This window comes from Chrysochloris asiatica, unplaced genomic scaffold, assembly GCF_000296735.1.
Source record: "Chrysochloris asiatica unplaced genomic scaffold, ChrAsi1.0 scaffold00142, whole genome shotgun sequence".
Taxonomy (NCBI): Eukaryota; Metazoa; Chordata; class Mammalia; order Afrosoricida; family Chrysochloridae; genus Chrysochloris; species Chrysochloris asiatica.
Window position 1 is genome coordinate 4,107,142 of NW_006408660.1, and position 12,517 is coordinate 4,119,658.

Consider the following 12,517-nt stretch of genomic DNA (forward strand, 5'->3'; position numbering starts at 1 on the left):
GATGCCTGAGATGGAGGCAGAGATGATGACTTGGAGAGATGGAGCAGCTGGGGACTTTAGACCCAGAGAGGGAGAGGGGCTGTGTGCTGATGACCAGGGGACAGGCTTGTAGGGTATACCCTTTGGTTGGTTGATGATGCATCGAGGGGATTGTAACCATGGCAATGAAACGATATAGGATAGGATGAATGTAAAACTAATGTTCTCCCATGTAAACAATCACATAATTCACATTAAAACAAAAACCAAAAAAAAGGAAGGAATATACTGAGTCACTGTACCAAAAAGAAATGGTCAGTGTTCAAACATTTCAAGAGATAGCATATGATCAAGACCCAATGATATTGAAGGAAGAAGTCCAAGGTGCATTGGTTAAAAATAAAGCTTCAGGAACTGACAGAATACAAATTGAAATCTTTCTACAAATTGGTGCAGCACTGGAGATGCAGTCATTTATGCAAAGAAATTTGGAAGACAGCTACCTGGCCAACAAACTGGATCGCTTCCAATATAGGGACCTTATTGTCTCCAGCCAGCATTCAGTAAAATCATTAACAAAATGTCCAAGTAAGTAGACATTAGGGTCAGACTTCAGAGTTAGAATCCCATCTCTTCCACTTTCTAGTTTGACCTTGGGCAAGTTACTTGGTCTCTGTATGCAGTAGCTTCCTCATTTGAAAACTGGGCATGATAAATAGTACCATCTTTCTCATCGGGCTCTTAAGGGGCTATAGTAAGATATGACAATGTTATTTGACCATAAAAAGGAATGAAAAAAATTAAAAAACCTCACTGCCATTGAATTATTCCAACTCACAGAGACCATGTATAGGGTTTGTGAGGCTGTAAATCTTTGTGGAAGCAAAAGACTTCATCTTTTTCCTGTGGAAGGTGGTGGGTTTGAACTGCTGACCTGTGGTTAGCAGTTCAATGCTTATCCTACAGTGCCACCAGGACTCCTGAAAAGGAATGGAGTACTGATACATGCTATAACATGAACCTTGAAAACATGATGCTAAGTGAAAGAACTCAAACTTTATATGAATGTCCAGGATAGTCAAATCTACAGAGACATAAACTATGTTAGTAGTTGCCTAGTGCTGGGGCCGAGGAGTGATTGCCAGTGGGTATGGGGCTGCTTTGGGGGCTAATAAAAATCTTTCTGAATTGTTGCTGTTGTTAAGTGCCATCGAGTTTGTTCCAACTCATAGTGACCCTGTATAGGGTCAGCTGGTGAGTTTGAACTGCTGGCCTTATAGTTCATAGTCCAATACTGATCTGACAGTACCATATCAGGAGTCCTTCTCTGAACTGTTGTTGTTGTTAAGAGCTGTTGAGTTGGTTCTGACACATAGCGACCCTGGATAGGGTTTCTAAGGAGCGACTGGCGAGTTTGAACTGCCAATCTTGTGGTTCAATCTGACCTTGAGGTTGAGTGCTTATCCTATGGTGCCAGACCAGGATAGTAGTAATTTTTGGCACCATAAGGAAAACAAAAGCCCTCACAACTGGACCAATAAGCAACATGATAAATGAGGAAAAGGTTGAACTTGGCGAGGATTTCATTTTATTTGGATCCATAATCACCACCCAAGGAAGCAGCAGTCAAGAAATAAAATTATGTACTGCGCTGAGAAAATCTGTAAAAGACCTTTTTGAAGAGTTAAAAAACAAAAATGTCACTTTGAGTATTATAATGTGCCTGGCTCATGCTATGGTATTTTCAATCACCTTATATGTAAAAGCTGGATAATGAATAAGGAAGGCCGAAGAAGAGTTGATGCTTTTGGATTATGATGTTGGCAAAAATATTGACTATTCCATAGACTTCTAGAGGAACAAGCAAATCTGTGCTGGAAAAAGATTTTGTCTCAAGTACTTTGGTTAGATTATCAGGAGTGACCCTGGAAAAGGACACCATGCTTAGTAAAGAGGAGTGCCACTAAAGAAGACCTTTAATGAGATGGATGGGCACATTGGCTGCTACAGTGGGCTTAAACATAGCAATGATGGCACAGGACTGGGTGGCGTTTCATTCTGTTGTACATAAAGGTCACTATGGGTGAACCCAACTCAACTGTACCTAGCAACAATTGTTGCACAACCAGTTTCATATGAATTATCTCAGTTTGAAAAGTTAAAGATATGGCGTGTAAAGTTTCTAGCTCAGAGCAGGTACTTGGCAAACCATCTTTCCCTTGGATTATTGTATTGGATTATTGTAGCGGCCTCTTAACTGGTCTCCCCATCTCTCCCCTTGTTCACCAACAGAATAATCAAACGTATGTGAGGTTATGTCACTCTTGCTCTCTGAATGCTCCCATGGCTCCAGTTTCTACGTAAGCCCAGGCTACTACAATGGCCTACAAGACTCTGCATCATTTCGCTGCTGGATTCCTCTCTCGTCCTATTATCTGTATTCTCCCCTTGCTCCCTCTGATCCAGTCATATTGGCCTCTTGCTGCTTCTCAAATATATGCCAAGTATGTCCCTACCTCAGGACCTTTGCATGTGCTGTTTTCTCTGACTAAAACAAACTTCCTTTAGACATCTACTGGACTTGCTCTTTTGCCTCCTTCAGGTAGGTCTTCACTCAAATATCACCTTCTCAGTGAAGCCTTCCCTGACCACTCACTATATTTAAAATCGAGACCCTGGCTTTGTACTCATCTTCCCAGATTAATGTTCTCCATAGCACTTATGTTATTGTCAGAATGTCAACTCCACAAGGGCCTAGTGTATGTGACTCATTCTATGCTGTATCCCCAGAGCCTAGAATAGTGTCTGGCACAGCCAACACTTGAACAATATTTTTGACTGAATAAATAAATGTTAGCTCTTACTGTCATCGATAATAAATGTTCTGAGACTTTATGTCTGTGCATTTTCTTCTCACTTGATGTCCCTGTGTATTTCAAGCTGACACTTCTATGAGGTTTCTTTCTTCCTCCCAGCTCATCCCCACTGGGTGTTAGTTTTAGAAGTAAACATTTTCCTTGTGGTATCATTAAGGAGTTGTTCTAGAAAATTGTTTTATCTTCCTTAGAAGTAAAACATCTTTTGCTTAAAAGACACCAGAACCCCCTACTGAATTCCTCGCTGTAAGGAAATTAGTTTTCAAAAGTTGATGTGGAAGCTAATTTGTATATTGTTGTCAGTGGGAAGGCTTTGCAATTAATTGTCTTAGCTAACCATGTTACATTTAGTTCATAAGAACATTATCGCCTCATTGGTATCTGTTGGGACTGAATGTCCTGCTTTATTCCCTATTGAGTGGGAGGTTGCAATTTTTGTTGGTGTCAAAATTAAAATAGAGAAATAAGTAGTAGTGGAGAGAACTTTGGGATTTGGTGTCAGGACACTTGGATTCTGGAACTACCCTGAAGTTGACTGTGTACTTACCAGCTGCGTTCAAAACTTCATTGCAATGATCACACAGAACTCAGACACCGTGGTCACAGGTAGTGGGGTTTATTAGGGAAGTTAACAGGTTACAATGCAGGATCAGAAGTGCTCAGGGCACCATTGTTCCAGTCAGTACAGCCTCTCTGTAGCCATGCCCACAAGCAGGCTTCTTTCTGCCTGGCCAGTGTTACATAGTTCTTTTAGAGCTGCTGATAAAATACTCATAGGATACACCACTCCCCCATAAATTTCAGCCTGAAGGCAATTTTCTCTAGTTGCCCCCAATTAAGTGCCTGGAGGCACCCCACTCAGCAACCAAGCCTTCTGGCCCAAATCACTCGGCTTTACTTGCTCAGTGGGCTGGAAACTCACTGCTCTGTCTCGTGCTCTGGTTTTTGATCTGCTGCCATTGCTCCTTTGCCACTTCTCTGGTGTCATAGATTTCTGTCCCTGGGTTGAAGATCTTGGGGTCCAAAGAATGTGCTCCACTTTTGATTCTTTAATGGTAGTGAGATTCCCCCCTTCTGCTTCTGAGATGCCTCATTTTTAACCCATGTTGGAGTTCCAAGTTTTTTGTTTGCATGTGTTGGCTTTAACCAGCAGAAATTTATTTGCTCACAGTTTGTTGTTGTTGTTAAGTGCCGTCAAGTTGATTCTGACCTATAGCGACCCTCCACAGGGTTTCTGAGGAGCAGCTGGTGAACTTGAACCACCAACCTTGCAGTTCAAATGGCTTTACAGTCTGGCACATTAACCCTCAGTGCCACACACAGTTTATTAGGTTACAAATCCAAAGAGAAAGGTCCTTGTCTTCTTTCAGCATCGGTAGGTCCAGCCTTCCTTTGAGTTTTCCTAGTGTCTTAGCATCAGTCTTTCTCTGGATCCAGGAGCTTCACAGTGCAGGGACTCAGGCCCAAGGGACACATTCCACTCTAGTTCTTCTTTCTTGGTAGTAATAGGTCCTACCTGAGTTTCAAGTGTTTACAATCACAATGAACTGTTAACAGTTGCAACTAAATCGCATCATCCTTATCAGCATTTTATCCCATCTTTTCTTGCTCAGATCCATCAGGGCAAAAATGTTGTTTGGTGGGAGTTACAAAGACTACAGGAAGAAGAGCCATATAACAAATTCACTGCACTGCAACAGTGAATTAGATTCCCTCAAATGCAAATTGTTTCATGACATTGAACACAGTTTTCACAATGTGACAGCATTCTCATTATTTCCATTCTGTTTGTTCTATTTCCATTGATCCAACTCCCCTACCCCTACTTGCCAACTCAATTTTTTCTGTAGTTAATTGTTTAAGGGACATATTACTCATGGAATGTATTGTTTATTTTACAATCCAATCTACTATTTGGCTGAAAGTTGACTTCAGGGAATGATTTCAGTGCTAAGTTAAAAAGGTTTCTTAGGGCAAACTTTTTAACTTGGTGTCTTAGAGAGAGTGGGGGTTTCTCAGCACTCCAACTCAACAGGTTCACTGGATCAGGCAGCCAAATGAACACTTGAGGTCCAGTGGGGATATGGCTGATTCCTTTATTCTGAAAGACAGCAGTCAGCACAGGGGAAAGGGGTCTCAGGTAGTCTCTTACCCTTCTGCCTTTCTTACCACTCCTATTCTCCTTTTTGTGTCTGTCCATTCTCCTTTGTGTCTGTTTTCTTTCTGTGTCTGTCTGTTCACTCTCTGTTCTCCTTGCTCTGTCTCTCTCTGTTCTCCTTCTGTGTCTGTTTGCTCTCTTTACCCCTCACATGGGGGAAGCTCCTTAAGTATTACTACAGAACAAAGAAGGCATCTTGCCAAATATACTCAAAGGTTATGTAATAGTGTGACATTATTCTAATATGGTGGCATGCATAGCAATGACTTAGCATTCCCTGGCTACCATCAGAACCACTGAGTTGCCCCTCCCCCCATTGGAAGATGAGGAGTCACTGATAAGCTATAGCCACTCCCTGGCTGTCGCCATCTTCTGACCCAACACTTGAGTATTCTTCCAGTCTGTATCAGTCCAGTAAGGTGTACATTCTTTTTACTGAATTAGTTTGTTTGTTTTCAAGTATTATTTTGAATTCAAGTAGTATCATAGTTCTCCATTTTAAAGTGGTCAAGCCAGTTTTGTTTCTATCTTATTTAATTACAAACACATACACATAGATGTCATTCTGAGGACTAAGATGCACTTGACCCAAGCCATGGTAATTTCAATAACCTCATATGTAAGTGAAAGTTAGACAGTGAATACAGAAGATTGTAGAAAAATTGATGCATTTGAGTTATGATATTGGAGGAGAATTTTTAAAGTAACATGAACTGCCAAAAGAACAAACAAATTTGTGTTGGAAGAAGTATAGTCAGATACTCCTTAGAAGCCAGGATTTTGGCCAGACTTCATCTCTCATACTTGGAACTTATGATTGGGAGGGACCACTCCCTAGAGAAGGACACCATATTTGGTAAAGTAGAGGGTCAATGAAAAAGAGGGAGATCGTCCCACTCCCAATGAAATGGATTGGCTCAGTGGGATCAGAAATGGGCTCATTCACAGCAATGATTGTGAAGTACAGGACCCAGCAATGTTTCATTCTATTGTGCATAGGTCACTGTGAGTCAGATCTAAGTTAATGGCACCTAACAACAACAACACACATGAATAAAAGATACTCATGGTTACAAATGAAAAGACTAGAAAAGGATTTAAGGTTCACAGCCCTCCTCTCACATGTGCTCCCTAATTCTTTCTAGAGGCACCCTGTCTGTTATGCATCCTCTCACTTATTAATGCAGATCTTCTTAGACACAATGGTGTACATCAGGGGACAGTAATGATGTGGACTTGAAGAACTGTGGAGTGGCGTGGTTAAGAGCACAGGTGCCAGCCAGAGCCAGAGTTCCTTAAATCTTGACTCTTTCAGTCTCTATGCCTCAGTTTTCTCACCTATAAAATAGAAATAATTATCATGATGACCACATAGAGTTGTGTGGGCATTGCATGTATTTATATAAAATGTCAAATGATTAGAGTAGTGATTGATACACAATATACACTCAATAATGGTTAGCTATTGATATTAGTTAATATTGTCTTTTGGGACATCATTCTCCTGGGGCTGTACAGAAATTTTGATAGGAAGAGAAATGACTAAGACCTTTCATTGAGGTAAGGGGCTTTGCAGAAGAAAAAGAAGTAAAATTTAATGACAATGAAATTGGTTTCCTTGTGTGGTACAAAGTCTCCTTTTTCATTTCTATTATGAGGCCTGACCCCAACTTTGAAATCTTGATTGCTTGTATAAATTTAGTTTATTTTTTCTCACTTTCAGCACTGTCATCTTTTTTAAAAAAATCTATAGGATGATGGAACATATTTGAACAGAGAGACAAATTTTCATTTTCTACTTTGAAATTTTTTTAATCCCCTGAAGAAAGAGACTAAGTCTCTTTACAGACAGCAGGAGTGTTTGTTTTTTAAAGTTAGTGTTGATATTCAGCATTTCAGAGAGTTTCCTTTCATTTCCTGGCATCAGCAGATAGTATAATTTCCTTCCCTACGTCACCACCCGACCACAGTGAAATAAGAGGTGGAGAGACAGGACAGAGGATGCTAGAAAGGAATTAAGTAACAAATTTGTTTGTACAGAAAGGAACCAAGGAGAGGAAAGATACTAAGAACCCTGATGAAGGAACCACACACACACAGATTATCTGGATGAAAATTTTAATAAGGGCAAAGAGTTTAGAATAATGGAGAACCCCTATCTATGACATCAGAAACAAGTTCTCATCCTGTCATTGACATCAACATATTATGACAGTTAAATGCAAATGAAGTGTTTATGAAATACTTATAAAGCACCAAAATTTGTCCAGCTGCCAATGTAGGGGCAACTTCTGAGAGCACTGGTTTGAAAGTCTGGAGAGCTGGGTTCACTCCCTGTATCTTCCACTCTCTGGTTTGTGACCCTGCTCAGCTTCATGTCCTCATAATATCACTACTGCTTGCTTGTACGGTTTGGCTTGGTGAATATAACAATTTGTGTAATAGCATACCATATGTTTAAAGTGTTGTTGCTGTTAAGTGCCATTGAGTTGGGCCCAACTGGTAAGTTTCAACTGCTGATCTTGTGGTTCATTTGCTGACATCAGATGGCAGCCTCAATTTAAGTAATGTAACAATAGACTCCATCTCTTGATGGGCAGACCTGCAAACTCACATTGCAATACACAGTCACATTGCAAGGGAGTGTGGGTACAGAGAATGGGGGGATTAGGGCCATTTTTACAACAAGTATGCATTCATCTAGTAATGCAGAGATAATATTAGCACAGACCTCTTTAGAGTCCTGGTGTGGCATTGTAAGGTAAACTATGGACTGTTAACCACAAGGTTAGCAGTTCAAACCCACAATCTGCTCCTTGGAAACCCTATAAAGGGTCTCTATGAGTTGGAGCTAACTCGATGGCACTTAGCAACAACAACCTCTCAGAATTAGTCAGTGAGATCATGCATATACAGCAGTGATTTTGAGCCTGGTTTGCAGGATCCACCCCCTAGATATTACCTACTGCTTCTGCTTGCTGCTGCTGTGAGAACTAGTGTTATTATTATCGATTGATTTGAGTCCTCCTCATCCTTGGGTTCATCTGCTCAGCGCGGTTCTGCTGTTCAAATCCCCTAGTCAGCTTTGCTCCTCCATGGCTGATTGCTTTCCCTCTTAATAAAGGAGCAAGTCAGTTGATGGAAAACTTTCTTGATCTTTTGAACACAGATGCCACTGTGTGTTAGCATCCTTTGGCCATTAGCTGTCAAGGCAGCCGGGGAGATCTATTTAAAGAAATAGATCATCAAAGCCATGCCAGCGATGGAGAAGCATCTGAAATGGGGGCAGAAGGCTCTTAGCATGAGCCAGAGCCCCCATTTCCATCTGCATTAACTCTGGAAATGGGAATGAATTGCCCAGTGATGTTTGGTCTCTTCATGCTAATTAATGATGCTGGCAGCATATTATTTATTTTTATTTCCAAAGGAGACAGATTGAGCCTTGAGTCAAAAATCCCACATTGACTGTATTTTTTGCTAAATTCTGGAGCCCTGCTAACAGTGCCCCCACAGGGTGGGTGCCCTGCATGTTGAGAAGAAGTATAAGATAAGGTGAGTCTTGGCTCTGTTGAGGCTCCTGTTTGCTGCCCAGTAAAGAATCACCAAGAAGCTTTTTACCATGTAGAATAAAGCTCAGCCGTGATTGACATCATGGGCCTGGTATTTGCTTCAATTCCAAATTGGAGGCAGCAGCACTTGCAAAAAAAAAAAAAGAAAAGAAAAAAGAAAGAAATTCACATTTGGGGAGAAGAGCAGAATGAATTGACTGATAGAAATCTCCACAAATCTTAATTTTTTTAAAAGAAGGGAAACACTTTCTTTTGCGTTCTTTCCTTAAACAGAAGAAAAGCCAGAGATGGAATGTGTTTGTGATTCATCATAAACAGACAGATTTTAGTTTCTCTTATTTTTAGAAGTAGCTGTCTAGGTACTTGGATCTGTCGAGTGAGAGAGGGATTATATTTGGAAATTCTAATTGTGGAGATGCTTGCTTTCTTTAAAAAGCAGCCTAAAGCCAAACTGGCTCCCACTGTTACTTCTTTGGTAGTTTCTTTTTCTTGTTAATCTTTCTGACACCCCGAAAGTAGCACACACACAGAATTAAAAGAATCCATTTTGCTCATCCTTGTCGTTTACCGTTGGCTCCTAGCTCTCTCAGCAGACACTACTTCTGGCTCTTACTTTGAAAAATAATGTCAAGGTAAATTTGAATTAATTTTACCCAAATCAAATAAGCTAAGGCAAAAAGAAGAAGAATGCATTACTTTACATTACGGAAAAATGGAAGAACTTCAGGCATGGCTGGATCCATGTGCTCAAATGATGTCCTCAGAAATCAGTTCTTCAACTTTGTCTCTTCTGCCTGGACTTTAGGCTGGAAGGCAACAGGCCGTTCCAGGTTTGCTTTCTGCCAGCTTAGTAGCCCTAGTGAGAAGGTATACTTCCTTCCTGAAAGCACCCATAAAACTTCCAGCTTGGCTTGCATCAGATTACATGCCCTTCTCTGGACCAGTCATTTTGACCAAGGGGATGAAATAGATGGAGTGACCAACCTTGGCATGTGTCATTCTCTAGAGTTGGCATTAGTTCCACCCAAATCTCATGGACCAACTATAGTGGAAGGGATGATTTACCCAAAGGATAATTAGGAACACAAAACTGTGCTAACCAGAAAAAGGCAATAGATGTCATATGAGATAATGTGCTAGCCCAGGTCCCCAGGAAAGCAGATGCCAGGATGAGATTAACATTGAAGGAAACACCTGTGGGAGGAAATAGGGAGGAAGTTGGGAAGGCTAGAAAGGAAGGGCAGAGGGAGGGAAGGTTGGATGAGTACATCCTAGACTCTTGTACAGACTGGAGAAGATTCAGCAAGGCATCGAGGAGTCCTCCAGTCAAAGATGTCATATGTGATCCAGAGGAAGACTGATGCCAAGACATAGAGAGCTCTCCAAGGTATGCTAGGCCCACAGATGCTGAACTGCTCTGAATTCAGACATTTAGCCTCTTAAACTATGAGAGAATACATTTCTGTTTGGTAAAACCATTCATTTCTGTTCTAACAGCACTATATCACTAAAACAGGGTTTGAATAACTAAGACTCAGAGGAGTCTTGTGTTTCCTAGGAACAGGCCTGCTTTCACACAGTTATCAGTAGGGAGCAGCCCATGGGAAGCGTGGCCTCGTTTGCACCAATGGATCTAAGAACGCAGCAGCTGGGGCCCTCAGTCAATTATGCGCCCTGTAGCTGGAGGTCTGCAGGCATGTTCCCATGGCTGCCACAGATAATAACTCATGATTATAAAGTAGCTTGCAGTTTAGAGGGTGCTTTCATAGCTCTTAGTTAGGTGGTTCTGATATAACTAATATTATCATCACACCCCTCCCACTTTATATATGGGAAAGGTGAGGCTTTCTTGCCTTTCTTGGTTATAATTTGCCCTAAGCTGTTCCACTAGTCGGTGAAGAGCTTGGACTGTCATCCTAATCATTGTCTCTTCGTACCCACCTACCCACCCACTTCCTCCAGTTCTCTCTGTGCTGTGTGATTCTGTACCCAGTTCCTTTTTGGCCTATGGCCCTCACCAATTGAATAATCCCAAAGCCTGGGCTGACTCACAGAGTCCACAGTCACATAACGGAGGCATGGAATTGTTGGGCCCAAAAGATTTGGGCCATGGGCAAGTCAGAGGAAAGTGGCTGAGTAAAGAGACATGGTCATGTTGGTGTCATGTCCCCTCCAACATGATGTGATGAGAAGGGTACTTCACCTCTTCACTTCTTCCATAAAAGTCCTAACTCCAGTCTCCTCATGAAAAACAAGGAAGACTGAGATGAAAAATGACTCCAAATTTGGAGGAGATTAAGGAGAGAGGAGCTCTCATAGCACAATGATTATGTGTTCAGCTGCTAACTGAAAGGTTGGCTATTTGAACCCACCAGCTGCTCTGCAGGAGAAAGATGGGGCCGTCTGTTCCCATAAAGATTGCAACCTTGGAAACCCTATGAGACAGTTCTACTCTGTCCTATAGGGTCATTGGTGGTAGTGGTGGTTATGTGCAGTGGAGTTGATTCCAACTCCTAACCACCCTGTATAAGGTTTCTGAGGCTGTAAATCTTTATGGGAACAGAAAACTTCATCTTTCTCCAGTGGAACAGCTGGTAGTTTCAAATTGCTGACCTGGAGATCAGCAGCCCGATTAGTACTGATGTGGCGCTGTGGGTTAATGCACCAGACTGCAAAGCCGTTTGAACTGCAAGGTTGGCGGTTCAAGCTCACCAGCTACTCCTTGGAAACCCTATACAGGGTCACTATGGGTCGGAACCGACTCGAAGGCACTTAACAACAACAACAACATGGGTCGGAAATCGACTTGATGGCACTTGACAACAACAACAATGCTAGTAACCACAGAGCTCCTTATAGAATCATTAGGAGTCAGAATTGATTCAACAGCAGTGGGATTAAGAAGAGAGGACAACTAAATGCAATGTGAGTCTCCTAGTTCCGACTCACAGTGACCCTATATAAAGTTTCTGAGGCTGTAAATTTTTACAGGAACAGAAAATCTCATCCTTCTCCCATGGAGAGGCTGGTGGATTTGAACTGCTGATCTTTTAGTTAGCAGTCCAACACTTGACTCACTACACTACCAGGGTTCCATGGATGAGATCCTAGAACACAAAAAAACCTAAACAAACAAAAAAACCCATCAGTGGAAAAACTGGTGAAATCCAAATGAAATCAGACATTTAGTTAATAGTATTGTACCCATGTTAATTCCTTAGTTTTGACAAATATATCATGGTAATGTTAGATGTTAATATTAGGGCAAGCTGAGTGAAGAGTATGTGGAAACTCTTCTATTATCTTTGTAGTGTTTTGATAACTATGAAATCATGCCAAATTATTTAAAAAGAGAGAGAGGGAAGCACAGCAAATAAGTATTTTATGGTTACTCAGACACAGGGAGCTACCTTGGTTTCTGTCTCTCTTCCAAATCATGGGAGGTGTGGCTAAATTTCATATCCTGCCCTTGGATCATCTATCCATCCAACAAATATTTATTGAGTATCTATTACACATAATCCTGATTTGATGCTGTAGGATAAGCAATGGACTGCTAACTGCAAGGCTGACAGTTCAAGAAAACCCTATACAAGGTTGCTATGAGTTAGAACTGACTCAACGGCACTTACCAGAATCATTACATATCAGACACTGTTCTAGGTTCTGGGGATTCAGCTGTAGACAGACTATTAGGTTTCTGGTCTTATGGAACTTATATTGTGGCAAGGGATAAGGAAGTAGGACAAGAGGCAAGGAAGCCACTGCAGTGGTCCAGGCAAGAGTAGTTGGTGGCCATGGTGGTGGCCATTAAGACCCATCTTCATAATTAGGCTTCCCTTTTATTCCACCTACTCTAATGGATGTCTGTGTCTTGCAACCAAATATATTAAGTTTATGACTTACATCTTCTGATGCCACATCTCCCATTTTCC